Here is a 27,302-nt window from a genome sequence, read left to right as displayed (position 1 = left end):
GGTGTCGTTCTACTGGCAGCCTTGGGATTTGACACGGCAGGAAAGGCGCAGCTTCTGAATATTGTATCAAAGAGTTTTCCTCTCCTTTACAATAAAAACGTTTTCTAAACTAATTACTATATGGCTGGTCACTATTAGCTATCTGGATACATACCCACACGCGTTACTGCAATGTACTCACCCAGAGGCCAGGCATGAGGTGAAATTAGAGGCTACAGGCTTCTCTCCTAATGTGTGTTATAAGGGCTGGGTAGGGGGTTACCAGGGAGGATCCAGGAAAGCTGATCGTGTAGTTAGGGTTGTTTTTTTTTTTACATTTAAAAAAAATTTACACTTTTTTTGATACATCTTTTTATTTTATTGTATTAAAAATTTTTTTAAGATATTTATTTATTTTTATTTTTGGATGCATTGGATCTTTGTTGCCGCACACAGGCTTTCTGTAGTTGCGGTGAGCAGGGGCTACTCTTGGCTGTGGTGCACAGGCTTCTCACTGCGGTGACTTCTCTTGTTGCAGAGCACGGGCTCTAGGCTTGCGGGCTTAAGTAGTTGTGGTGCGCAGGCTCTAGAGCACGGGCTCAGTAGTTGTGGCGCACGGGCTTAGTTGCTCCGGGGCATGTGGGATCTTCCCAGACCAGGGATCAAACCCATGTCCCCTGCATTGGCAGGCGGACTCTTTTTTGTTTGTTTGTTTTTGTTTTTGTTTCGCGGTACGCGGGCCTCTCACTGTTGTGGCCTCTCCCATTGCGGAGCACAGGCTCCGGATGTGCGGGCTCAGCAGCCGTGGCTCACGGGCCCAGACACTCGCGGCATGTGGGATCCTCTCGGACTGGGGCATGAACCCGTGTCCCCTGCATCGTCAGGTGGACTCTCAACCAGTATGCCACCAGAGAAGCCCAGGCAGGCAGATCCTTAACCACTGCACCACAAGGGAAGTCCTGGGGGTTTTGTTTGAGGGCTAAAAATCACTGCCCTCATGGGACTGAATTTCTAGTGTTGTGATGTAACTTCATTCATTGTCTGTGGGGTGTAGGTGTCAAGGTCCTCACTCAACACTGTGGTTGGTTTAAAATGGCTCAGGTGGCCTCTTCCCTCCCCTACTCTCTCCTTTTTTTCCATCCTCTTCTGCACAACCCTGGAGTTATTATCCTGCTCTTCAGTGATCAGACCCGAGACCCTCCTTGGGGAAGACCCAAGTTCTGGGGGCCACCATCCTAGGGCCTCCAGGTATGTGTTGACTATCTCTTAGGGCTTCCCTTGGCCTGTATGAAGGATCTGAGGTCACAGAAGCACCCCTTCCTACCCACCTTCCAGATTTCTTCTCACCCCTTCCAGGGTCCCTTCCAGGGACATTGACTGTATGCTGAAGAGCAAACAACAAAGATACAATCTTTAAAGCAGGCAGCAAGAAAAGACACAGAGGGCTTCCCTGGTGGCGCAGTGGTTGAGGGTCCGCCTGCTGATGCGGGGGACTCAGGTTCGTGCCCTGGTCCGGGAGGATCCCGCGTGCCGCGGAGCGGCTGGGCCCGTGAACCATGGCCGCTGAGCCTGTGCATCCGGAGCCTGCGCGCCGCAATGGGAGAGGCCACAACAGTGAGAGGCCCGCGTACCACACACACACAAAAAAAGAAAAGACACAGAAGACTGACAATTGACTTCCCAAGTGAAACAATGGAAGCCAAAAGACAATACTGTAATACCTTCAAAGCCCTGAAAGAGAATAACTACCAAGTGGAAGTCTATGGAAGCACAGAGATCCTTCCAAAATAAAGAGGAAGTAAATATACTTTTAGAAAAACAACACTTGCTAAATCTCATCACCAGCTGACCCACACCAAAGGAAATACTAAAGGGTGTTCTTTAGGCAGATGGAAAATAAACTCAAATGTAATCTGGGAGATGCAGGAAGGAAGGAAGAACAATAGAAAAGGTGAATACATGTGTGAATGTAAATGAATATTGACTATAGTTACAACAATGATGATATCTTGTGGGGTTTTAAATGTATGGTGAATTAAAATATCTGAAATAACATATGATGATAGTATCTGTTGGAGGATGGTGGTAGAGTTAAAGCACTCTGAGGTCCTTGCATTGTCCAAGAAGTTGTAGGCATACTTATTTGTAGCAGACTTTGATTAGTCAAAGACAGATGTTGCAACCATATCACATTAAAAAAAAAAAAAGAAAGCAAAAACAGCAAAGTGTATTACTCTCAAAAGAGTGAGTCAAATGGCACTATAAAAACATTGAATCAATTCAAAAGGAGGCAAGAAAGGATCACAACAGGCAGGATGAGTATAAAGCAAATAAGATGGTAGATTAAAGCCCAATATAACAGTAATTAAAATAAACATAGAAGGATTAAATACTCCACTTAAAATATGTAATTGTCAGAGCAAATGACAAAACAAAACTATATCCTGCTTACAAGAGATAGGGTTTTTTTTTAATTTTTTTATTTTTTTAACATCTTTATTTGAGTATAATTGCTTTACAATGGTGTGTTAGTTTCTGCTTCACAACAAAGTGAATCAGCTATACATATACATATGTTCCCATATCTCTTCCCTCTTGTGTCTCCCTCCCTCCCACCCTCCCTATCCCACCCCTCTAGGTGGTCACAAACCACCTAGCTGATCTCCCTGTGCCATGCGGCTGCTTCCCACTAGCTATCCACTCTACGTCTGGTAGTGTATATATGTCCATGCCAATCTCTCACTTTGTCCCAGCTTACCCTTCCCCCTCCCCATATCCTCAAGGCCATGTTCTAGTAGGTCTGTGTTTTATTCCCGTCCTACCCCAGTCTCTTCATGACATTTTTTTTTCTTAGATTCCGTATATATGTGTTAGCATACGGTATTTGTTTTTCTCCTTCTGACTTACTTCACTCTGTATGACAGACTCCAGGTCTATCCACCTCACTACAAGAGATAGGTTTTAAATATAAGTATAAAGAAAGATTGGAAGAAAAAAAATGATAAAATACACTGTACAAAGATAGTTGGGGTAGCTATAGTTATATCAAATGAAATAGATTTTAAGACAAAAAACCACTGCTAGAGTTAGTGATACTTCACAATAATACAAGGTTCAATTAACCAGAAAGCTAAAACAATTATAAAGTTGTATGAATCTAATAATATTACCTCAAAGTAAACAAAGCAAAAATGACGGAACTAAAAGGAGAAATAGAAAATCCACAGACATATATGTGGGAGACTTTATATACCTCCTTCAGTGAGAGGTGTGTAAATCAAGCAGAAAAAGTACCCAGTAAGGATACAGATTTGAACAAGATGATTAACAAACTTGAATTAATTGATATATGTGGAACATAGTTTCCAACAACTTCAAATATACATTTTTTGCAAGTGCAGGTGGAACATTTACAAAAATTGACCCTATGTGAGGCCATAAAGCACATCTCACTCAACAAGTTCCAAATGACTGAAATGAATATACTCACTGACTACACTGGAATTAAGCTTAAAAACCAGCAACAGAAAAGACAATTAAAAAATCTTCAAATGTTTGGAAATTAAACAATACATATTTTTGTTTAACTGATGGTTAAAGAAGAAAACACAATAGAAATTAGAAAGAACTTTGAACTGAATGCTGATAAAAAGACTATATTGCAAAACATGAAGGATGCAGTTAAAGCCAGACTTCGAAGATGTATAGCCTCAAATGCTTATAGTAGAAAAGTAAGGCTGAAAATCAATTATTTATTTATTATAAATTTATTTATTTATTTATTTTTGGCTGTGTTGGGTCTTTGTTGCTGTGCGCGGCTTTCTCTAGTTGCTGAGAGCAAGGGCTAGGGCAACTCTTCGTTGGGGTGCGCGGGCTTCTCATTGCGGTGGCTTCTCTTATTGTGGAGCATGGGCTCTAGACACACGGGCTTCAGTAGTTGTGGCTCACAGGCTCTAGAGCGCAGGCTCAGCAGTTGTGGTGCACAGACTTACTTGCTCTGCGGCATGTGGGATCTTCCCGGACCAAGGTTCGACCCCATGTCTCCTGCGTCGGCTGGCAGATTCTTAACCACTGCGCTGCCAGGGAAGCTCCTGAAAATCAATGATTTAAATATCCAGCTCAAGAAAAATAAACTACACCCAAAGCAAACTAAATTCAAAGAAAGTAGGATGATAGAAATAATGAAGATGTGAGCATAAATTAATGAAATTTAAAACAAGCCAACAATAGAAAGAATCCACAAAGTTGATCTTATGAAAAGACCTGTAAAATTAATAAGCCTCTGCTCAAATTAATCAGGGAGAGAGAGAGAGAAACTAATGTCAACAATGAGAAAGGAGACTTTAATAGAGATCCTACAGATTCTACAGTAAGGGACTTTGATGGACTTTGGGCATCAGGGGCTCCTGTCCTGATTGGCTGGCTCTGGGTAAATCAGGGGATGGCCACCCAACACTGGCTCCCAGTGCCTCTGCCCTCTGCCCCTTCCCTGACCTGCTTTTAGGAGCAGTTCACTGCTCTCATAGGACCCCTGGGCTCTCCCCCTGTGAGGGGGAGGGAACCTCAACTTCAGGAAAGGCAGGAAGCAAGCTTAAAAAAGCACATTCCTTGGCAGGTTAAAAAACATTTTTTTTTAAGTGTAAAGACTTAACCTTTGCTAGGAAATGGTTGCAGTATTTTCTTTAAATGAAAAGAGACCATTGTGAATCGAACTTTGGAAAATACACAACATCCTGGTGCTGTTCTCCAGGGCGGTCTTAGGCAGCCCTTGTCAGACCGGCTCTGCCTTTCCTCCAGATGGTCTCTCTATGCACAGTTGAAGGGGCTGGACCAGGGGACTGGTCCCTGGAAAGGTCACAAGAATGCTGAGCCCCTCCCCAGCAGGGGACCTCAGGCAGAAGGGACTTCTTGTTTCCTGCAGCGGCCTCCATTCAGGACCAGCTCCATAATTTGTGGGCCCAGTGCAAAATGAAAATACCCTGGTTCCAAAACTAATAAGAATTTCGAGATGGCGACAGCAGAGCATTAAACCAAGCATGGGGCCCTTCTGGGCACGGGCCCTTGTAAGTGAGGGAAGCTGTATGACCACACAAGTCCCAGGCCAGGCCACCACTGATTCTGACAGATAATTTCACACTCATTCTGCAGGCTAACTTGAGTTTTTGAAACTTCTCTCTTGGGTGATACCTCCGGGGCTAGATACAGACCCCAGATGATACAGGGCAGGACTCAGGGCTTCCTTTTGGGGTCCCTTCCCATCCCTGGCTCCCACATACCACAGCTGGCAATAATTTCCCAACCTGGCTTTTCGCTCAGATTTCTTTCCCGTCACATTTCATAGACCATGCTCCTTGGTCGTGAAAACATTCTGGGTTTAATCTGCACTTGCTTGTAAGGCGGGGATCTGGGGTAATCAGGGAACGCAGAACGGCTGCATGGAGTGCTGGACTCCTTGACTCTCCTTGAGTTGTTTACAAGCCTCCTTAGAGAGCCTACTGTAAATAGGACAGTACAAACACATGCCAATTTTGCAGCAAATTAAAACCATCCACTCCTTTCCCTGAATCCTAACACGTAGCGGTTTGTGTTTTTGCAGGAGTTACTGCCTTGCGTGCTACTTCCAGACTTGTGTAGCTCTCTGCTAAGCTGGGCCTAAGCATGTGTGCCCTTCAGGGCCTGGGAGGCCCACCATGTCCTAGAGCCTTGTTCCTAGGGTCAGCTTGACCTCCCAAGCCCAGACCCTCTCCAGAGCTGTGCTGTCCAAGACAGCGGCCACCAGCCACTTGTGGCTCTTGACTGCTTGAGATGTAGCTACACTGAGCTGAGATGTGTTTTTCATGGTGAATACAAACTGGACTTTGAAGGCTTAGCACATAAGAGTGCAAGAGATCTCATTCATAATTTTCCACGTTGATTACATATTGAAATGACAGTATTCTATAGTGGATAAAATAATTTGTTAAAGTTAATTTCATGTTTATAATGTAGCAATTAGAAAATTTTAAATGATACACATGGCTTGCACCTGTGGCTTGTGTCATTTCTATTGGCTAGCACTGCTCTAAAGCCCTTCTTTGTTGTATATCCATGTCCAAGCCTATGTAGATTTTACACACACACACACACACACACACACACACACACACACACACACACACACACACACACACACACACCCCTGAGCAACTGGCAGAACCTTGGAAGGACAGCCAGGTGCAGTGAGCTTGTGTGACTTGACCCCAAATGCCACCTTCTCTAGGAAGACTCCGTAGAATGTCCCAGGGCCACCTCACATTACCAACGCAGGGGCCTTAGTTTGGCCTTTGGTGATGTCAGAGTGTGGGCTCCAGAGTCTAGATGACTTGGATTCTAGGCCTGGCTCTACCATGTATGAGCTACATACCCTAGAATGAGTGACTTACCACTTCATGCCTTGGTTTTCTCATCTGTAAAATGGGAATTGTAACACCTAGTGCAGAATCAGGATGGTGATCTAGGTGTCTGCCTACCTCACAGGGTTGTTGTGAATATTGATTAGGCTGAGGCACAGAAAGCCCTTAGCATAGAGGCATTAGCCGTTCTGCGAATATAGACATCATGGGCCTGATCTGGCCTCTGGACTTTCATAGCAGCCTCTGAGGAAGGGAGGGGCCAGACTGAGGGCACCAAGTAAGTGTAGGAACTGTGACCCTGGGGGGGAGGGTCAAAGGTGAGTGGAGAGACCTTGTACTAGCCAGGACACAATGCCAGAGGTTGGAATGCAGAGAGGGTCCAGTCAGGATGCCAAACTGGAGGGCCTGGCATAGGTGGGGCTTGAGAGAGGCCGGATTGATGAGGAGGAGCCAGAAGATGAGTGAGAAATGGACAGTTCTGCTCTCAGTTTTTGAACTCAAAGCATTCCCCGCAACTGGAGCCGAACCAATGGGTGAGACAGGGGGTGGGCTCAGATCATGTTCCAAGTTCAAAATGGGGTCTAGGGAGGCAGATCTGGGGTGTCGAGCTCATTTTATTCTCTGCAATCTTGCTCCTCTAAGGCAACTGAATTAGGATAATGTTTGTTGATGAAACGAATAAATCCCAAAATGTCAATAGCTGAGCACAACAGACTTTAATTCTCAATCGTAACCATTCAAGGTGGATGTTCCTGGCAGGGGGCCTTCTGTGTGGTGATTCAGGGATCCAGGCTCCTTGCATCAACGCTCCGCCCTCCCTCATGGCCTCGGGGTTCTCTGCATCCTACAGGCAGACAGGGAAGAAATAGAGAAGGTAACTCTCTTAACCACCTTGGCCAGGATGCAATAGCTCACATTCCTGCCATGAGAACCAGTCTTACGGTCCTCCCAGATGCAAGAGTGGCCGGGAGACGGCGACTCTGCACGGCGCAAGGGAGAGCACTGGTTTGCGATGGCTGTCTCTGCCTGCTCCCACTCTAGGGAGAGCTGACCCAGCAACCTGGCCTCCTTTCTCCCTACCAGGCCCCACCCTTCCCCAAGCCACCTGCTGGTCACCATCGCCCGGCCAGGTTCTGAGGGGGCTGCTGAAGAGGAACAGGGGCAACACACGTGGAAACTCACTAGGGAACAACACAGGCAGATGCACTCCGTGCTAACACCGTGCCTCACACTTCAGGCAGCCTCCTTCTCAGAGCCCCTCAAACCACACCAGGCTCTGGCCTTTAGAGACACGGAGCGCCGTGAACCAGGCCTGCAGTGTGGGTCTGAGGAGGGTGTGGGCAGATGGCTTCCTGGGGCTCCTCCTGTCCAGGCCAAAGGCAGCCAGGAGGGATCTCACAGGGATCCCCTGGGATTTTCTGGGCTGCTCTCCCTGGGTACCCTTGTGACTGTGCTGGTAAAATCCCAAGTCCCCGCTGGCCAAGACTGGATCAAGGGGGAGTGGTGTGGGTGGGATGGAGGGCAGGGATGACTTCTCATCTGACCCAGGCCTTGTGCCTCCAACCAGGGCTTCTTACACACCTGCTGGCTCCCGAGGACGACACGAAGGATAACAGGGTGGGCTGGGCTTCAAGCTGCTCATGACCTATGCATAGGATGACCAGATGTCACTACTTTTGTCTGATGCAGAGTATGTGTCAGGCCCCTCAAAGAGGGGTAAACGGTGAAGGCCAGAGGGGATCACATGAGCGAGTCAGTCCTTCCCTTTGGGGCAACCAGGGAAGGCTTCCTGGAGGCTGAGGCCTGGAGGCTGACTTGAAGCATAGGTAGGGAGGAAGCCCTCTGGGATTCCCAACAGTATTCCCATGTGTGTGGTGTGGTGCTTTGTCATTTCCAAAGCCAAGTAGGCAGGCAAGGCAGAGAGGGAGGCAGGGTCAATCGCTTCCGTTTGATAGGGGAAGAAGGTGAGGACCAGAGTGGCTGAGCTCCTGGCCCAAGGCTACACAGAGGTTTGTGAGTGAGAACGCAGATGTCGGCCTAGGAGATCTGGGCTCTTTGTATCAATATAAGCTTGATGAGCATGTTTCTTCCTCAAGGCTGGTCAGGGCTGGGTCCCCAGCCCTGGGGCTGGGAAACTCTCATCTAGGGGGCAGGTCCTCCCTGCAGGCTTCTTGGGGCTGGGTGCTCAGTCTCCCCTACAGAACATGTGTTTCCTGTTTTCCTTCCCCCTCTGGCTCAGGACGAAGAACAGGGTTTTCCTGAGCGGAAGAGCCTCAAAGGCCTGGCCCACTCCCAGCTAGTCCTGGCCGATCTGCCTGCTTGTGGCTCTTTTTACTCAGGATGATGAACCCCCTCACCTAACCATCCAAGGATCTTTGTGGCCATTGATTCCCTTCACTTTCCCCAAACTCCTGAAACCTGGAATTCGAACCCATGGCCTTGACTCCCAACTTGGTGTTCTTTGAAGACCCTTTGCTGATCAGCCAAGCTCCTTGGCAAAACCTGGGGCTTTATGCTGCCCTGAAGCCTAGGAGCCAGGGCTATGGGGCAGGTCTCTGGGCCCCAGGGCCTGCGTGAGGTAAGTCAGGACTTTGGCCAGCCCTTCAGCCCTGGAAGTTTCTGAGCCTGTCACCCCCGTGGTTTCCCACTTGTCCTGGGGTGGAGGCTGGCGCCAGTGGGTGACATCACCCCCTTCTCTAGCTTGTATCTTGTGAGGTTGGCATGATCTTGGGCTCAGTACATAACTCTTCTCTGAACCACGGAGTCAGCATCTTGTCCACCGTCCAGTCCCTGCTCCTTGGATGGAAGAGATACATGGGCTAAAAGAAGAGGAAGGGCAGGAGAGCCCTCCAGGTCTACAGAGCCTCGGACCCCGGTGCTGGCATGGGCGTTAAAGAAGAAAGGCTGGATTTCACAGGAGCAAGAATAGAATGGTGGTTGCCATTCTGTTGGGGGAGGGGAAAATGGGGTGATGAAGGTCAAAGAGTACAAACTTTCAGTTGTAAGAAGAGTAAGTTCTGAGGATCTAACGTACAGCCTGGTGACTCTAGTTAATAGTACGGTATTAGAGACTTGAACGTTGCAGAGAGTAGATCTTTTTTTTTTTTTTTTTTGCGGTATGCGGGCCTCTCTCACCGCCGCCGCCTCTCCCGTCGCGGAGCACAGGCTCCGGACGCGCAGGCCCAGCGGCCATGGCTCACGGGCCCAGCCGCTCCGCGACACGTGGGATCCTCCCGGACCAGGGCACAAACCCGCGTCCCCCTGCATCGGCAGGCGGACTCCCAACCACTGCGCCACCAGGGAAGCCCGAGAGTAGATCTTAAGCATTCTCACCACACACACAAAACGTTAACTATGTTAACTGTGAAATGATGGATGTGTTAATTATCTTGATCTTAATAATCATTCCACAATGTATGTGTATATCACATCATCACATTGTGCACTTTAAATATATACAATTATGTGTCCCTTATTCCTCAGTGAAGTTAAAAGAAAAAAAAGGAAGGTGGCAGCCAGTGCCCCTACTCCCACCCTGTGAGTGGAGAATAGGAAGGAAGGGGCTTCTGCATTTCCTCGCCTGCCCCATCCCACCCCCAACAAGGAGGCCCTGAGGGGACCCCAGTCCTGGGCTTCCTGATAGTCCAAGGAGCCTGTCTGATGAGGTGCTGGGTATGAAAACGTTGTGGGGAGGGGTGGCAAAGGTGTATCTGGGTACAGAAGTCTGTGGGGTGCTCCTGTGTGAGCTGGGTGCTGGGCATGTGAAGGTGGGTTTCAGGCCCTGCCTTCGCCTACAGCCCATGGACAGGCCTGGAGCCTGGGCCCTGGGCCCTGGGGGAGACAACTGTCTCTGATGACCCGGCCTTGGGCTTTGAAGTCCTCCTTCCTTCTGGAGGCTCCAGGCACAGAGCATCCCAGGTTTATTAGGTACAGGTTTATCTGGGGCTAATTTCACTTGTTAAGACAATTGTGCCAGCGGCCGCAGCCCGAAGCCCCTGCCTCAGTAATTACTCTTCTCCTCACCTCTTTCATCTCCAAGGGCTGCTCCCCCTTTGCAGAGCCTTACTGGGCCCCTCATTTGTTGGGTCCTTCCGAGGCCTTGGGAGGGGCCCTGGAGATGCTTTCACATGGTCTCATTTTTGTAAAAACTTGCAAAAGTGTGTTAATTTCGACCACAGTCATTGAAGGCTGCTGTTTCTTTTCCCCCTGACTTGCCCCGTGTCCCATTTTCCCTCCTGTCAGGTGGTGTTGGAATAGCTGTGGGCATTTTTGGGATTCAGCTTAGGGAAACTTGAGTTGGGGATGTGTTTAGTGTGGGCGAATGGGCGGGTGTTTATGTGGGTTGCAGTATATGTATATAGTGTTTCATGAATGTGGCTCTTGGTCACTTCTGTGTCTCGTTACAGTTATTGGGGGAGGGATGGTTTCCAGGAATTCACCTACTTCCCGTGGTGTTGACTCACCTGGTGTGATGCAGTGAGAACATGTCCTATGGCTCTCAGGACAGGAAGCTGTGGGAAGTGGTAAGGAAATAAGATTTGAAATATACAGAGCCAGAGGCTAGTCTGTGGGAAGTTCTTTTAATCTTACAGCTCATGTATGAAACTTGTTAAGGATTTACCCAACTGACAACAGTCCTAAAAATTCACATGACATTGGTTGAGAAGCTGAAATAAACGTTTCTAAATTCTGAATAACAAAGTGCATAGTTTTATCAACTATATTAGGAGGAAAGACCATTCTATACTCTGTATAGAAAGTGCCAAATCATGAAATCACTGCCATATGATGAGGCACTCAAAGAGAACATACAGCCCAAAATGTAGAGGATGTCAGTTGAGTGAATTTATTAAAATATTATTTTTGTTTTTTGTGTATTTGGCAGCTTTTAAAAAAATGAGTGAGTGATGGGACTTCTAGAAAAGAATGAGAAGCATTTTAAAGACATAAATTTTCACTTTTACTCTACTTTTGTATATTGTTTTTGTTTTCTTAAAGACAGCTCTCTAAGTTGTATAGGTTTCAGGCCCCACAAAACTTGGATCCATTTTGGTGCTGTTGACATTTGTCTGTGGGTATGGGGTGAGGGAGAGCCCCTGTCTCCCCCGGCCCTGAGGATGCCCCGAGTCAGGAAGGAGGGCTGGGGAGGGGCCTAGTGGACTTGGCCACTGTCCACGTCTTTCCTGTGGCCCAGGAGGACCTGCTGGAACAGCTGGACTCCTTTGCAAGGCTTCTCAGGCTGTCAGAACTTCCTGAAGGTAGGAGCTGAGTGAGTTGGTACCCTAAAGGCCCTTAGATCTCTCTCCATGTGTGTCTGCAGGCAGTGCAGGAGGACCACAGGGAGTGGAAGACATTCTTACACCATTGTTATCAAGTATTTCTGTTGAATGATTATTTCTTTAATGTTCATCTCCCTGAGTAGACTGTAAGCTCCGTGAGGACAGGAACCTTGTTTGTCTCTCTCACCACTGTAATCCCAGAACCTAGCACAGCAGCTGGTACAGAGTGGTGCTTAATAAACTTTTATCAAAAGAATGAGTTGAATAAATAAATAAATGCACAAGGGCAGATGGAGGGAGCCAGGCAGGGCTGCCAAGCCCTTCTCTCATCTCTAAGTCAGGAGCTCCAGGAGGTCCTTTGCAGACTTGTGGGTGGTGAGTGTGTGTGTGTGTGCGTGTGTGAGTGTGTGTGTGTGTGTCCATGGATGTGCCTTCTTAGGGCCATCTGTGCCATCGAGGAGCTGGAAGGCTGCAGGGGGTGGGGCAAGGAGCAAGGAGTGATTGAGGTGATGACAATGATAGAGGAAGGAGGAGAGGATCAGGAGATGAGGATGATGAGGGAACTAGCAATTCTCATAAAATCTGAACCCAAACTCTGGAAACCAGGAAGGGCTGTGAGGCCTGGAAGAAGATGGCACCAGCCATCTGGCTGGAGTGAGTGAGACAGGACATGGCCTGCTCATCAAGGTTCAGGGGTGGAAAGGTCCTAGATAGAGGTCTAAAGACCCCCCGAAAATGTTGCGTTACTGTCCACTGGGGCGTTTTGGCCGTTATCCCCTTCGTCATGCTAATGTGTGTGAGTGTGTGTAGGGGGTGTGAGGGAGGAGGAGCGGCTCTGGGCCCTTGCATCCACTTGGTTCCAGGACACCTGCTTTTGCTGGTTTTCTACATTCAGGTCCCTCAATAAAGGATCCTGACTGTAGAAAAGATTTGGAAACGATCTACTTGGAACAAGCCATTGCAAAGCCAGGTTTTTGTGTTTTTTTTTAAATTTATTTATTTAATTTATTTATTTTTGGCTTCATTCGGTCTTTGTTGCTGTGCGTGGGACAAAGCCAGTTTTTATTAGTCTCTCTGTGTGGGTTTTTAATGTATCACACACCAATTGTTTTTTAGTGTAATACTATTAGTTCATATTTTTTAAAAAATCTAAAATCAGAGTAATTTGTCTTGAAACCACCCAGAGAGTTCTATGCTACATTAAAATTCCAAATAGAACAAAGGGACACTCATTTAGAAGCATTTTTTTTTTTTACATTTCCATAATTCTCAAGAGGAGAAAGAAAACGCTAATCAACACAGCAAAGCTTCTTCTGAAGCTCTAGTTCTACTTCAAAGAGCACAAGAGCATTGAAAGGGATACAGCCTATGATGTGGGAGTCTCCTTCTATACCTGATGAGAGTAAAGGAGGCTTTTGTTAAAAAAAATGAAAGTGAATGCTTACTGTCAATAAAAAGGCCTCAGTCTCTGCCCATTTCCGCCAGAAAGAAACAAAAAGCTGTTAACAAATTAAAAATTTATTTAACAAGAGATAGATTTTTTTTCCCATTATGATAATATCAAAAGAAGAATTTGGTGTTAGTTATAACTCTCTCCTCACTGTTCCCCTGAATGGTGTAGAATCAGAAAGAGCTTTCACAGCAATGGGGAAAATTTGCACACAAATGTGCTTGACTTAACAATGACACAATTTTTTTTTCAGGATTGTATTAAAAAGATCAAATAATATTTAATTTTCATAGTTAATTACATTTCTTGTTTATCCTTTGAATAATAATAATTATTTGAATAATTATTTATTTTAAAATGTTTGTCTCCTAATGATTGATTCTGAATTAACATTAAGTTTAATGTTTATATGTCTATAAATAAATGTTTTACTTAATGTTTTATCTGTTTATTAATTTTGAAATTAAAATAAATTTAATGTTTAGTTTGATTTAGAAATTAATAATTCTGAACACTTAAAATACATGTATTAAGTAATTCTGTATTTTGGTTTTATTAAAAAACTAAGTATAGCCCATATTGCAACCACCATGTGGAAAAATAACCTTCTCCTGACACAAAGGACAAAGCGCAGAGAAGTTAAGGGGACTTACCCGAAGGTCACGTGGCTATTTAGTGAATGGCAGAGGATGGCATATAAATCCAGCTCTTCCTATGCTAAGCCTATAGCATGCACCCCCGCCCCGTGCCGCCAAGCCCTCTGACCCAGGAACACCAGCGTGGTTCCTCCTCATCTGTGTTCCCAGTCACATCCCTGTTGAAACCCCAATCCTAATGCAGGACTGAGTCCCGCTACTCTTAGAGACAATGAAACCACAGGACCCAAAACCAACTCTCTTGCCTGTCAGCTCCCATCCACATGCGTGGATGCTGGGGACCCAAGAAGAGAGAGAAATGGGAGTCAAGAGTCAATAAGTCAGAGAGGCAGGGTCTGACCTTCTAGGAGAGGGCCAGATGCAGAACTGCCTGCACATCCTGGTGCTGTGCTGTGGTGTCACACACGTCGACTATGTGCTGAGTCGGTGCTGTATTCTCACTGTCGGGTGATGCACTGCAGGGAGTGGGGGCCGTTGCTCGCTGCCCAGTCCCTGGTGTATCACATGTGCCATTTGAAGGCCCAGCTTAGAGCACTTTCCCAGAGAGACCCCAGGGCTGGTCCTGGTGACCCAGATCTATCCCGGAGCTTCACTCTGGGTCTGACTTGCTCACAAACATCACCCTCAACTCTCAATTCGCAAGCTGAGGGCCCCATTCCCGGGCAGGCCCAGCTGCAGGCCACTCTGCTAATTAATGACTGCTGATTGGCCCAAGAGGTGCACTCATTATGCCCAGTAGAGATCAAAGCCAGGCCCAATAATCTGCTAAACGAGATGTCAGATTAGGGCATTCTTCTGGGCTATTAGAAAGATTTTTCTCCCTGGGTAAAGGCCTGTCAGGGCATATGACCTTGTCACCCACCATGAGTTGAGCCAGAGGGGGGATCTGCAGCCTTTCTGCTCCTCTTACTTTGAATGTGGCCATTTAATGGGACAGCCCCACCCCAGGGGCCTGCATGATCCCCAGGGAGGTCACAAAATGGGAGGAGAGTCATGTTTGGGCAGAGTCATCTCTGCCTCTTTATTCTTCGGGTTGCTGAGGGTTAGGGGGAACTGTGGACCTCCCTGGATCCCTGCGCTTTCAGCTGTACTATGGGCATACTGCCTCAGTTTACCTCCTAGGGCTGGGTGTCAAGTTTAGTGTTGGTACCAGTCCCTCTTCTCAGGAACAAGCCCCAGACTGACACTTATGTCAGACTGAAAGCCCCAGCCCAACTTTCTCACTCCAGTATTGAGAATGGAGCCCCAGTTTTTAGTATTAGTGCTAATAGCTTTAAAAAAAAAAAAAAATTTAGTTATTTGGCTGTGCTGGGTCTTAGTTGCGGCACATGGGATCTTCATTGCCGACTGTGGGATCTTTAGTTGCGGCATGCGGGATCCAGTTCCCTGACCAGGAATCGAACCTGGGTCCCCTGCAATGGGAGCACAGAGTCTTGACCTCTGGACCATCAGGGAAGTCCCAGTGCTAATATCTATTAATGGCTACCATTGATCAAATGCAGAGAGTATCTTGCACTGTGCTGGCTAAATTCTGATTTTATTTATAATGTCTGAAAACATTACAAGTTAGGTATTATTAACATCCTCTATGAAACATGAGGAGAGTGAGGCCCAGTAAATTGTACAGGTCACTCAGCTTAGCAGCAGCTCCAGTGGTGGGTCCTGATTGGCTGAAGTCAATCAGCAAGTTGATTGGCTTAGCAAAAGGCACGTGACCTAATTTTGGCCAATGAGAGAGCACTAATCACTAGACTAAGGGAGGTCCTAGGAAAGGAAATCTTTCTCCCTGGATGGTGTGGGGTATGGATGGGAGGTCTGGGACTGCTGAAGCTATTTTTCTCTCAGCAGAGAAGAATCTGGAGCTGTTGGAGGGTGGGTAGCATGGGACCATGTGGGGCCAGCGTGGTGGGTCTTTGGAATCGTAGTTCGAGCCATTGAATTGAACTAAGCTAAATGAGTGAATACATTGTCTTTATTGTTTAAACCAGTTTGAGTCGGGCTTCCTGAAACTTGCAAGTAAAAGTCTGGTATATGGCCCCTGTCCCAGAGGAACCAGACCTGCCCGATGAGTCTGGGCCCCAAGAGTCAGCTCAGGGGTGAACTCACCTGGGAAGCCAGGAGGCTATTGGAAGCAGGCTTGGCAGTCTGCCACATACTGTGGTTACCGCTTGTCCTGCCAGCCACTGTCCCAGCTGCCACCTCAACCCAACTTGGCTACCACCTGACCTGCCACCCCTCCTTTGCCTGATCACTGCCTCCCACCATCCTCCATCCTGCCCAGCCTAGTTGGGATGCCCAGATTCAGCCCAGGCCTGGATGAGCCCTCTGTGTTGGTTAGGATTAGGTTTGATTGCAAGAAACAGACTTTCAAAGTGACAATGGCTTAAACAAGATAGAAAGCTATTTTAACAGAAAGTACATAACATTCTCAAGATGGGTGTTCATGGTTGGTGTGGTAGCTTGGCTCCACCAGTGTTCATTTGTACCTTCACTCTTTTTACATTGATCGGCTTTGTCAGAGATTTGTCTACTTTATCAGTTTTTTCAGAGAACCAGGTTTTTGGTTTTATTGTTGCTTGCTATGTCCATTTTCTATTTCATTAATCTCTGTCCTCATCCTTATTATTTCTGTCCATCTTCATTATTTGGGTTTACTTTGTTGTTTCCCTCCTCACTAAGTTGAGCTGGACAATTAACTCCAAGTTGTAGCCTTTACTTTTCTTACATAAGCCTTAAGTGAAAATGCAGATTTTCTCTCTAACATCCCTGTAGATGCATCAAGAAATTTAGAAATGTCGTTATTTTAATTATTGTTAGGTTCTAAAGATTTTCTCCATTATAATTTCTTCTTTAACACCTGAGTTATTTAGGAATGTGTTTATCAATTTACAAAATAATGTCTTAAAAGTTATTTCTTGCTGTCAATTTCTAATTTCTAGTTTGTGCATAATACATGGTCAGTCTTTATAAGTATTCCAAGAAAAAAAATGAATAATATAACAACTGAGTGAAGTGTTCTATATTTGTCCATTAGGTTAAGATTGTTAATTTAAATCATTACTAATAGTATCTCTTTGCTCTCTCAGTTAGAGAGAGATCTGCTATGATTGTAGAAACGTTGGTTCCTTTTTTGTAATTCTGTCAAACTTTATATATTTTGAAGTCATGTTGTTAGGTGTCTACACGTTAAAAAATCTTATATCTTTCCTAGTGAATTTCCTTTCATTATTACGTATTGATCCTCCGTATTCCTAATTATGCCTTTTGCCTTAAAATCTACTTTATCTGATATTGATATTACTATACCAGCTTTCTTTCAGTGATTATTTTTTGTTATATTTTAATTTCATCCCTTTACTTCACACTTTCTGGGTCCATATATTTTAGTGTGTCTCTTGTAAATTAGCATATAGCTAGATTAAAAACATCCAATTTAACAATTTCTGGCTAGGTTGGCTCATGTACATTTATTGTGACTTCTGTTGTATTTGTTTATCTGGGAATATCTTAATTTCTCCTTCATTTCTGAAGGACAGTCCTGCTGGATAGAAAATTCTTGATTGACAGTCTCTTGTATATGATGAGTTTTGTTTGTCTGTTTGTTTTTTCTCTTGCTGTGTTCAAGATTCTCTTCTTATCTTTTGACAGTTTGGCTATGGTATGTCTAGGCGTAGATGATGTAACATGGCAAGTCTGGAAATCAGATTCTTCTTTCCTTGAAGGGTTTGTTGTTTGCTGTTGCAGTTGGCTTGCTTAGTGACTTTGCTGGACTAATTCTATAAAAGCTGTATTTCCTGTATATGCAGCCATTGAAGTCTCTTGCTGGGTCAGCCTAGTGACCGACTAATGATTGATCAGAGATATCCTTAAATGCTTTGAACAAAATTTTCTAATTTTTCCATTATGATACATGAAGCTCTAGAACATTCATTTCAACCTCTGTGTAGTTTTCCATTGTATGAATATACCTCCGTTTATTCATCCTTTTATCTATTAGTGGACATTTAGGTCATTTCTAGTTTTTTGACATCACATAGAAAGTGGTATTGAATATCTTTGTGTGTGTCTCCTCTAGCCCATGTGTGAGAGTTTTCTACCATATATACCTGGATGTGTAATTGCTGGGTGATGGAATGCATATCCTCAACTGTAGGAGGTATTGCCAAACTGTTCTTCAAATAATTGTGCTCTAATTATACTCATTTATGTGTCCATTATCAGTTTAGTTTTTTAAAATAAAAACTTAGCTTTAAAGCTGACCTCAAAAGTTTTCTCCTTCATAGGGCCTCTTGTGGTTCTTCTGCCCCACTGTGGAATGCTGTTTATTTCTGTCCTGTTGCATTTCCTTCACTTTGCCTTGTGCCACTGTTATTATGGATGTCCCTTCTCAAGTACAAGATTCAGTTTTCCTGGAGGACATGGACCATGGCTTGTTCATCAGAGCATCCCCCCCAAAAGAATCAGATACAGAGTAGTCACTGAATTGAATGATTCACGATTTCAATACCTTTTTCTGGATCTGGTCCAGGTCCGGTCCCATAGGGGAGCCTTCAGCTTTCCCTCTTTCTCCTCTTGATATTTCAACTCAGCTAAGTTCATCTCGTATTACTAAGCACCCAGGTCTGGAGATACTCGTTTTGAGATGGGTTAGGGCTGGAAATCAAGGTTGTCTCATGTGGAAATTTTGGCTAAACTCCTCTTCCTGCTGTGAAATGCAAGCTTCCCCATGAGCTGCCAACTCAGGCAAACATCTTTGATTTTGGGGAGGTGGTCATCTGAGGTTTGGAATAATTTGGATGTTGCTGGGAAGAAGTTAACCTTTGCTTAGCCAGCCTTTTTTCATGGAAGTACAAAGCCATAGACAACGATGTTAGGAGAGACATTCAAGCAAGACATTTAAAGTCACATCATTCACATATAGACAACTGCTTTGCTGGCTACAACTCATTCTTAGCTGGTCCTTGAAGCAGTTCCCCAAGGACCTCTCCTGGTCACACCTGGTTCCCATTACTGTATCTACATAAAAGCAGTAAAGCTGCCTTTCTTCAAAAGGACTGTGAAGCACGATAATTCACTCTGACCTGCCCCTAGGTTGTCCAGATGAGCTTGTCTGACAGTTTCATGTGATCACAGTTATCCACAGCCCCTAATGAAGGCACATTCAGTCCAGACAGAAACAAATAATTGGCCTGCCAGTTTAAAATGCCAACGGGATTCAGTGCATACCGCCTTGGGCTAAGCCATCCGCTCTGCAACTTGGTTGGCAGTCTTGTCTCGCGCACCATTTCCTGTATGCAGGCACGTTCACCTTGTACAAATGGAACTCCTGCAGTTGCCTGGGCCCCCTGGGTGGAAGTCCCAACCCCTCAAATGGTAGAAGAGGACTGGGAGAAAGCTGGGAGTTGGTGGCTTTGGGGGGAAGTCCGCAGCTCTCATAAAGGGAGAGGCTATTCTTCCCCTTGCAATGGAGAGGGAAAGGGAGTCCTTTCTCTTCCTTAAAGCCAAAAATGGGGGACACGAAGAGGCCCATTACTGTTTTTTTTTAATTGAAGTATTGTTGATTTACAATGTTGTGTTAATTTCTGCTGCAAAGCAAAGTGATTCAGTTCTACATATATATACATTCTTTTTCATATTCTTTTCCATTATGGTTTATCACAGGATATTGAATATAGTTCCCTGTGCTATACAGTAGGACCTTGTTGTTTATCCATTCTATATATAATAGTTTGCATCTTCTAATCCCAAACTCCCAGTCCATCCCTCACCCACCCCCCTTGGCAACCACAAGTCTGTTCTCTATGCAAGAGATCCTTTCTTAAAGGACCCATTACCTATGTCTCCTGGATGGTTCAAAAATCATTTGCCCACATTTAAATCTCTTTGCAGAAAGTTAAAAAAAAAATCTTTTGGAGGTGCTTGCAAAAGCCTTTTTCTATTTTGAAGGGGCCCACAAAATGGAAGAAGGGAATTTCTGGTGCGCCCCTGTGTGACGCGAGCAGGAGAGAGGGCTGGCTGGCAGAGGAGGAGGAGCGGCAGCTCTCCCGCTATTTGGCAAAGCCAGGGTTCCAGAGTTCCCTGTGGGTTTAGTGGATGCTGATAAGGATAAGGTAGCTGGTCATGAGTTCTTTACTGTTACCCCCTCCTGTCTTCCCCTTTCTCCCTCCTCCTATCTCCTCCCCACCAAGCCCCCTCCCCACCCCACCACCTGCCCCCTCCTTCCCCCGCAGCAGGCTGCCTGCTGAGTGAGATGTACCAGCAGCAAATGGCCCTTTGCTTCTTGCCCGGCCTTCTGAAGAGCCCAGACATGCATCCCATGGGAGAGCCAGCCCGTGGATGCCTGCCGCACTGGAGGCGCCAGAAGTCATTTGGCTTAACTAAATAATTAGCAGAGGCAACCAACCTGGAGAGGACTTCAGCCTGACTGAGTGAGAAGATGTGTGCCCTTTTCCACCTCCTTCTCTTTGTCCCAAACGCTGGATGACCTGGAACCTAGGAGGAAGTGGGGGAAAGTGTGTGAAGATCAGATCAGATCCCTTCTCCATTGCAACTAACTGGGGCTACAGCTCTGGCCTCTCCTGGGAAAGGGAGGAGAAGAAGCAAACCAATAAGCAGAAATGCGTCTTAATGAACAGAACCAGATTGTCCTGGAAACTCAAGGAGACTAAAATGTATGGGTTGGACCAAGTTATAGTTAAGGGAGCCTTTAACCAATGAGAAAAGGAATTTGTCATAGTATAGATAGGGGAGGATAGAAGACATAAAACCATTTTTGTGTTTATTTCCCACTAAGTTGGGACTCTTCAATAAACCAGTTATATTTGTGAATTCTTGAAGGATCAACATACAGTTCTATAGATTCACAAGCCCTAGACTTGATAATGGAGCTACAAAACATGAGACCACAATGATGCATCAAGAACCGCTGAAGAGGGCTTCCCTGTTGACGCAGTGGTTAAGAATCCACCTGCCAATGCAGGGGACATGGATTCGAGCCCTGGTCCGGGAAGATCCCACATGCCGTGGAGCAACTAAGCCCATGCGCCACAACTACTGAGCCTGCGCTTTAGAGCCCACGAGCCACAACTACTGAAGCCCGTGCACCTAGAGCCCGTGCTCTGCAACAAGAGAACCCACCGCAATGAGAAGCCCGCGCACCACAGCAAGGAGTGGCACCTCGTTCGCCGCAACTGGAGAAAGCCCGCACGCAGCAGCGAAGACCCAACACAGCCAAAAATAAATAAATAAAATAAATAAAAATTTTTTTAAAAAAAGAACAGCTGAAGGTTAAGCTTTAAAGATAAATATAACCTTTAAAAAGAGACCTAATTGTGGGAAAATGATTTTTGAACCAGGAAACATGAGTACAATGAAATAGTTCACAGTGGGAACACAAACAGAATTGTCATCATTCTAGAAAAGCACTGAAGAGATGCTGCAGGTGGCCATGGTGGGCTGTGTGCTAACCGAAGTCATACCGGAGCAGAAACTAAAAGTGAAACAAAGCAAGTGGTGAGTGCACAGAGGAGAACACCACACAAAGGAAAGCAAAGAGGCTGTGAGAGGAGGCTGGTCTCTGCTTTGCCTCAGTCCCAATTCCCTTTCCTTTCCTCCTCTCTCCTTACAAATGAGATGCTTCCACATCTGTGATTCATGGGGGCCAGCCTCAGTGGTGTTGGTTCAAGAGAACAGAGTTCAGAAGCCAAACATGATTTCTCTAGAACTTCAGTTCTGTCCTCGGATTTCTCAGTCACGGAAGTGGATACTTCTGAGCCCACACATCTCTCCACCTCTGTGCCTCCCCAGGACACAGCTTTCTCCTCTCCCCATAATTCCACCTCAAAGCCACCCAGTGCCTCTCGGACCTTTCTCTCCTTTTCCCCTTTCTTCCAATTTCTGCTTTTCAAAGGCCCGGGGAACCACCTTCCCCGGCAGGGATGACTTCAAGGGTGGGAAGGAGAGGCCGGGAGGTGGGTTGGCCGGAGTCCCTTTAGCAGGAGGGGTAAAAGAGGGAGGCTGAGAACAGTCACTGGTTAATGATTTTAACCCATCAGACAGTAAGTATGCAGGGTCTTTGTGGCCAGATGAACCTGACAAGGACACTGTGTGACTCAGAGTGAGTTACTTAACCTCTCTGAGCTGCAGATTCTTTAGATTTAACTGAGCATGATGATTCCTGCCTCATGGGGTTGGGGTTGGCTGTGAGGGTTGAATGGATGACCCGTGAGAAACATAGGGTCCCCTTGAGCCCAGTGGCTGAGCATATCTCTCTGTGGCCCCCGGGGACATGGGAGTGCAGCCAGCTAGAGCCTAGGGGGCGTGTGTTCCTCAGAGCCCCCCAGGATGGGGGGGGCTTCCCCTCAGCCCCTGAATCCAGCTTCTCGGGGCCAGAGCCCCCCTTCTCAGCTGCTCTGGGCTTTCTCTGACTCCCTGCTTCTTCCTCAAGACCTGGCCCAGCTGTCTGGGGGCTTCCCCTGCTGTCCTCTGATGTTGGAGGGGGCTGCCTTTTCATCTGACTGCCTGGTTGGTTTGGTTTGATACTCCTTGACTGTGTGCCTCTGGTGCCCCAGGCCTTGCTGCGGGAGCCTCTGGCATTAGCTTTAGAGGTGTGGATCTGTGGGGCTGGCTGGGAAACGTCTTTCATGGACATCCAGGCAGAAGGGCTTCCCTACTTGGCCTGGTGCCCCAAATCTCCAAGCAAACACCTTCTCTGAGCCCCAGATCTCTGCCCCCTGCTCTGTTCCCTTTGCTGCTCTGACTGGGTCAGTTCCCCTGGGTCCTCTCAGATGGCTGGGCCCTTGCTGCCTGCCCAGGACGGGGTCCCTGAGGCCAGCAGTCCCTCCTCCCCTGGCACAGCCATGGGACCGCCTGGAAATGTGGCTTTGGGGATCAAAGGTGGAAATCTGAGGGAAGGAAGGAAGGGGGGGAGGGAGGGAGGAAGGGAGGAAATAAGTCAGTCACTGCTCCATCACAGGGCTGTGATGTGATGCTCCTAGGATTCTATCTGTAAAGGGCGAGCCCCGTGCCCCACACAAATGTGTCAGGTGGCTATTGACCTGACGTGTCATCTTACTAATTTATGAGAGTCAGATGGAGGAACCACACTTGGCTTCTCTCGGCTCAGTTTGTCTCAGGGTCAGCACAGCCAGCACTTGAGATAAGCAGTCGACTCTGCTCGCCGGGCATGTGTTCATCTTCTCACTGTTGGTGCACAAAGCAGGACTAGTGTCAACAGGATGGGGAGGCCCAAGGAGTGGGGAGTGAGAAGCTGTTTAACCCACTTAGTGAATCTGCTGCTTAGAAACACAAACAAATAATGAGTGTGCTAATTACAAAAGACAACAAGGTTTGCCGGTTTTCAACACCTGTCAGTCATCTCATTCCAATCTTCCCACAGCCTGTGAGATGGGGCACGTTTCTCCTGGATTTGCAGATGTACTGCTGAGGTGGCTGAGAGCCAGAGAGGTTCAGGGTTGTGCAAGTTTGCACAGCTGAGTGCAGATTCAAACCCAGGGCTGAGTGTCACCCCCTCCCGGGCAGGCTGTCCTTCCCATCACGTTGTGGGCTACTTCCGGGCAGCCCGAGGAAGCCGGTGGTAACTCAGCATGTCACTCTCTCCCGCTGGCGGAAGGGTGACCACTCTCAGCACCCACAGCAGGAGGGACCCACCCCAGGTCTCAGGAGGCTCCTTGTGCTGGCCCTGGACAGGCCCCTGAAGCCTGGGAGTCATTCAGCCAGTGAACTGGGGGTGCGGTTGGGGCAGGAGCACTGGCCTCGGCGTGGGACAGCCCTGGGGTTCCAAACCCAGGCACTTACAAGCTATGACTTCAGGAGGGTCACCTTCTGTGCCTGGGCCTCCTCTCCTTCAACAGTAAGTGGGAAGCCAGGGAGCGGGGATGCATCATAATCCCAATTTCTTACGCTTGCTGTGAGTTTCTCATATTTGCCCCATAAATGTTCTTTTAACTCTGTGGCCACAGAGACTCCTCAAGGCCACCCAGGAAGGGGCTGTGCAGGGTAAGGAAGGCCTTACGGCTGATGGCAGGTGAGAGAAATGCTGAGGGTAGTGTGGGCTGGAAAGGGAGTAATTCAGCATCTTCTCCAGCCAGAGGCCCCTTGCATGAATCCATAGGCCTCTGCAGTTTTCCGAGTGCTTTGCACACTTAACCTAGGAGAGTTGGTACCCAATTTTACAGTTGGTGAAGCTGAGGCTTAGGGGAGGAAGGAATGCTGGTGAGTTCCTACTCCACCCCCAGCTTACACTGGGCACTCTGGCACCTTTTGTCACCCTTATAGAGATCCTCCCTATGGGGTCAGTATTATTGTGCCCATTTACTGTTGAGGAGACCAAGGCTCAGGAGGAGTCATTTGCCCATGATCGCACAGCTACCAGATGATGGAACTAGGGTTGATGCCTGGGGGGGCTCTGATTACAAAGTCTATGCTTCACTCACCACGAAGACAGGACAGGTACTCTGCTCAAAGCCAGCTTCCTGGACATTCAGTCCAGTGCCCTTTCCTTGGCCCACGTTCCCCTTGTCCTGTTCACAGACTTCAGAGGACACTAAGTTGGGATCTGATGGCTGTGCTTTTGCCTTTTCAGGTGCACCCCGTTTCCAGTGGGCTCCCACTTGGTGCTGGCTTGGCTTCTTGGAAAGAGAGTGAAAAGTCAGAGCCTAAGAGCTGCCACTGAACTGCGAAGCCTTCACCTTGCCTCCTTCTGTTTGGAAGACCCAGGTCCAGTTAGCACAGTCCTGCTTCCCAACTAGGAGCCCGTCCACTGAGTAAGTGCTGGTGGGCAGGGCACTGCCCGTTATCACACCGTTGCTTACGCTGGTGCAGAACAGGGTCCCGCAGGCCAGGTGTCCCTCTGGGCCTGGGAACCCATTCCCCTGGGGCTGAGGTGTTGCTTCCCTTGATGGTAATATGGTTCAGGGCTCTTATTTCTGTGGCTCAGGAAGCGAGGGAGTGTGAAAGGGTTAACTTAATTTTGGCCGTTATTCCTTTTTGGCAACTGCAAGTCAGCTTAATAGGATCTCAGCTTTCCTGTTGCCTCACCAATGAAACAGAAACCAGACCACAAGGGGGTCTGGAGATGGTTAAACGGTGATGCCTCCTGGTGGGCCGAGGGGCCTCCTCCGAGATATCATTAGGAAGTGATGCTAGAAACGCCATGCAGGGCTCCCCTGTCACCCAGGCAGGGGAAGGGGCAGGGAGCTGGGGGCTCCCCGGAAGGCCCGGCTCCAGGCAGAGGGGAAAGAGGGCAGGTGTAGTGTCCACAGATGTGGGCTGGGATCCTGGCTCCACCACCTTTACAAAATCTGGGAGTCGCAGCCTGCAGGGGTTCTTAGCACTCAGGATTCAGTGCATAAAAAGCACTCAGCTTGCCACAGAGCATGCCCAGCTCAATAACTGTCAGCCCTACCCAACTTTTGGTGTTTCTCTCTCCCGCTCCTCCACTCCTGGGCCTTTTCTATTCCACTTCTCTCTTCCTGAGGCGCTCTTCCTTCTGTTCATTTCTTGGCCAGCTCTTACTTCAGATCTCAGTCTGAATGTCACTTCCTCCAGGAAGCCTTCTGAAACCAGGCTGGCAGACCTCCTGCTGCCCTGAACTTCCCCTTCCGGTCTTGTCCCTAGCCCTCCCCGCCTCCGTGGCAGTTTCCCCGTGGGGCAGGTGTTGACTGTGGCTCCCTCATCCTGGGGCCTTGGCAGCAGGGCCTGTGAGGGTCTGCACCATTCACAGCCTTGAGAGGGAAAGAGGAACGGGTGGGCAGGGGGAGGGTGTGTGCGGGGAGGGACAGGTCACCGGTGCTCTGACCCACCGAGGCGCCCTCTGGGAGCCAGGAGCAAGGGGATTTAGCCAATCCCGAGGTCGGGACTCTCCTGCCAGGATCGCTTTTCTCTCCGCTGTGGTTTTCATTATTTTTCATTCCCAGACTATTTTGGAAGCTGGTTGCCATGGGAACTGAGTCTTTGGAAAGCCCCGGCCTCTTTTCCCCTCCCGCTCCCACCCCTCCTTCCATCTCCATTCCCTCTTAATTGGTTTTTAGTTCCCTGGCTTTCAGGCTGGTCTGTTTATTTTGATTGCTGCTCACAGAGCAAATCTTTAATGAACCAGCTTGTGGGGAGTGCCCTCAGCAGCCGCCTGCCTCCAGGGAGTGGGGGAAGTGCTGGGCCCCAGGAGGAGGTGGTGGCCAGGCACAGGGTGGCAGCCTGTGGTTTGGGCCCAGTCTCCCTTCAGGTATAGTCTGAAGTAAGGAAACAGAGCTTGTCTCCCCCACGCTGTCTGCAGCCTCAGCCTGGAAGATCCCACAGCTCTTTTAAACAACCCTTCACGGGGCTCCCCCCCGCCCCTGTCCTCCCAGTGACCCTGGGGGGAATGGGGCTCAGAGAGACCGAGAGACCCAATCACCCAGCCAGCAAGCCTGTGCCTCCGTGATCTGGGGCCTTGCTGTCACGCCTATGTCTTTTTTCCTTGTATCCTCAACTTCCCAGGAGCATCACCCACCCTTAGGCCAAATTGGCAGCCTATGGTTCCAGCTAGGCTCTTCCAGACCCTGGCTTTGGGAGCCGAGGCCTCCTTGTTTTATGCCTCGGTGTCCCCACCTCTGTGGCTCTAGTTTAGAGCCACCTGTGCCATACACTACTTATAGGGCAGCTTCTTAGACTGGATGAGATTATGTGTACCTGCAAACTGGAAAAGGTTGTATGAATGTGTGTCACTATGATGAGTGTACAACACAATCCATAGTTTTCCTAGCTGCAGAAGAAGCTAGGCTTCTTCTGGCTAGGCTAGAAGAAGCCCCAGGCCCTTTGACTGGCCCCATCTTCAGGGTAACCTCAGGGGATGTGGGTGGTTTCCCCTTTCTTATTGACCCCATTCTGCTATAGCCATTAATCATAGAAGCAGAGACCCATGGGGTGTTGGAGTGAGAAGCTGCCTTCAACGTCAAGCCCAGTGGCTTTCAAACTGGTGTTAAGGGCTCCAGGGTTCTGTGACTGGGACTTTGAGGACAGTAGGAGTGGGGCTAGCCTTCTTCCCATTCCTAACTTCATTCCAAGGGCCTCAGCATTTATCTGCTCTGTATCATGGGATCATGTGGTATTTCTTTAGAGAGGAGGGCTCCCTTTCTGTACTGGTCATGGTTGGCTCTCCAGCATACGTTCAGATCAGATGGCGATCCCGTCTTTCCTTTTCTGTGATTGGTTGGAAAGGGGCACTTCTGGCCAATGAGCCGTATAAAGAAGTCTGATAGGGCCTTGTGGGGAAAACTTCTTGCTCCTAAAAATCAAACACAAGAAAGATGGATTTACTTCATTCTTGGCTAGGGGTGTGCCTTGGTGGTGCTGCCTGGTACTGTGGTAGCCATCCTGTGCCCCTGAAGGAAGCCAGGTCAAGGACAAAGCTAATCCATGGAGAACTGCAGAGTGCGTGACAACACTGGTGGGCAGCTGACCATACCAGCCCTGCAGTGGTCCTGTCTCTGGACTTTATCAGATGATAACTTTCTTTATTGTTTAAGCCTGTTTGAATACACTATCTTTT

At 47.7% G+C, this 27,302-nt stretch overlaps 1 long non-coding RNA gene across 5 annotated transcripts in view; it reads left to right on the top strand.

The window, feature by feature from the left end:
• The window catches only part of LOC131765599 (uncharacterized), a 207,776-nt gene that overhangs the window by 57,242 nt on the left and 123,232 nt on the right, over positions 1-27,302 (top strand). For all 5 annotated transcript variants that reach the window (XR_010835562.1, XR_010835559.1, XR_010835558.1 and 2 more), the window contains exon 4: positions 24,360-24,540. This is a non-coding gene — a long non-coding RNA (uncharacterized lncRNA). The remainder of the gene's footprint in view (positions 1-24,359; positions 24,541-27,302) is intronic.

Source organism: Kogia breviceps, chromosome 11 (genome assembly GCF_026419965.1).
Source record: "Kogia breviceps isolate mKogBre1 chromosome 11, mKogBre1 haplotype 1, whole genome shotgun sequence".
NCBI lineage: Eukaryota > Metazoa > Chordata > Mammalia > Artiodactyla > Physeteridae > Kogia > Kogia breviceps.
Note: the sequence above shows the minus strand (reverse complement) of the source record. Positions and strands in the feature narration are given on the sequence as shown.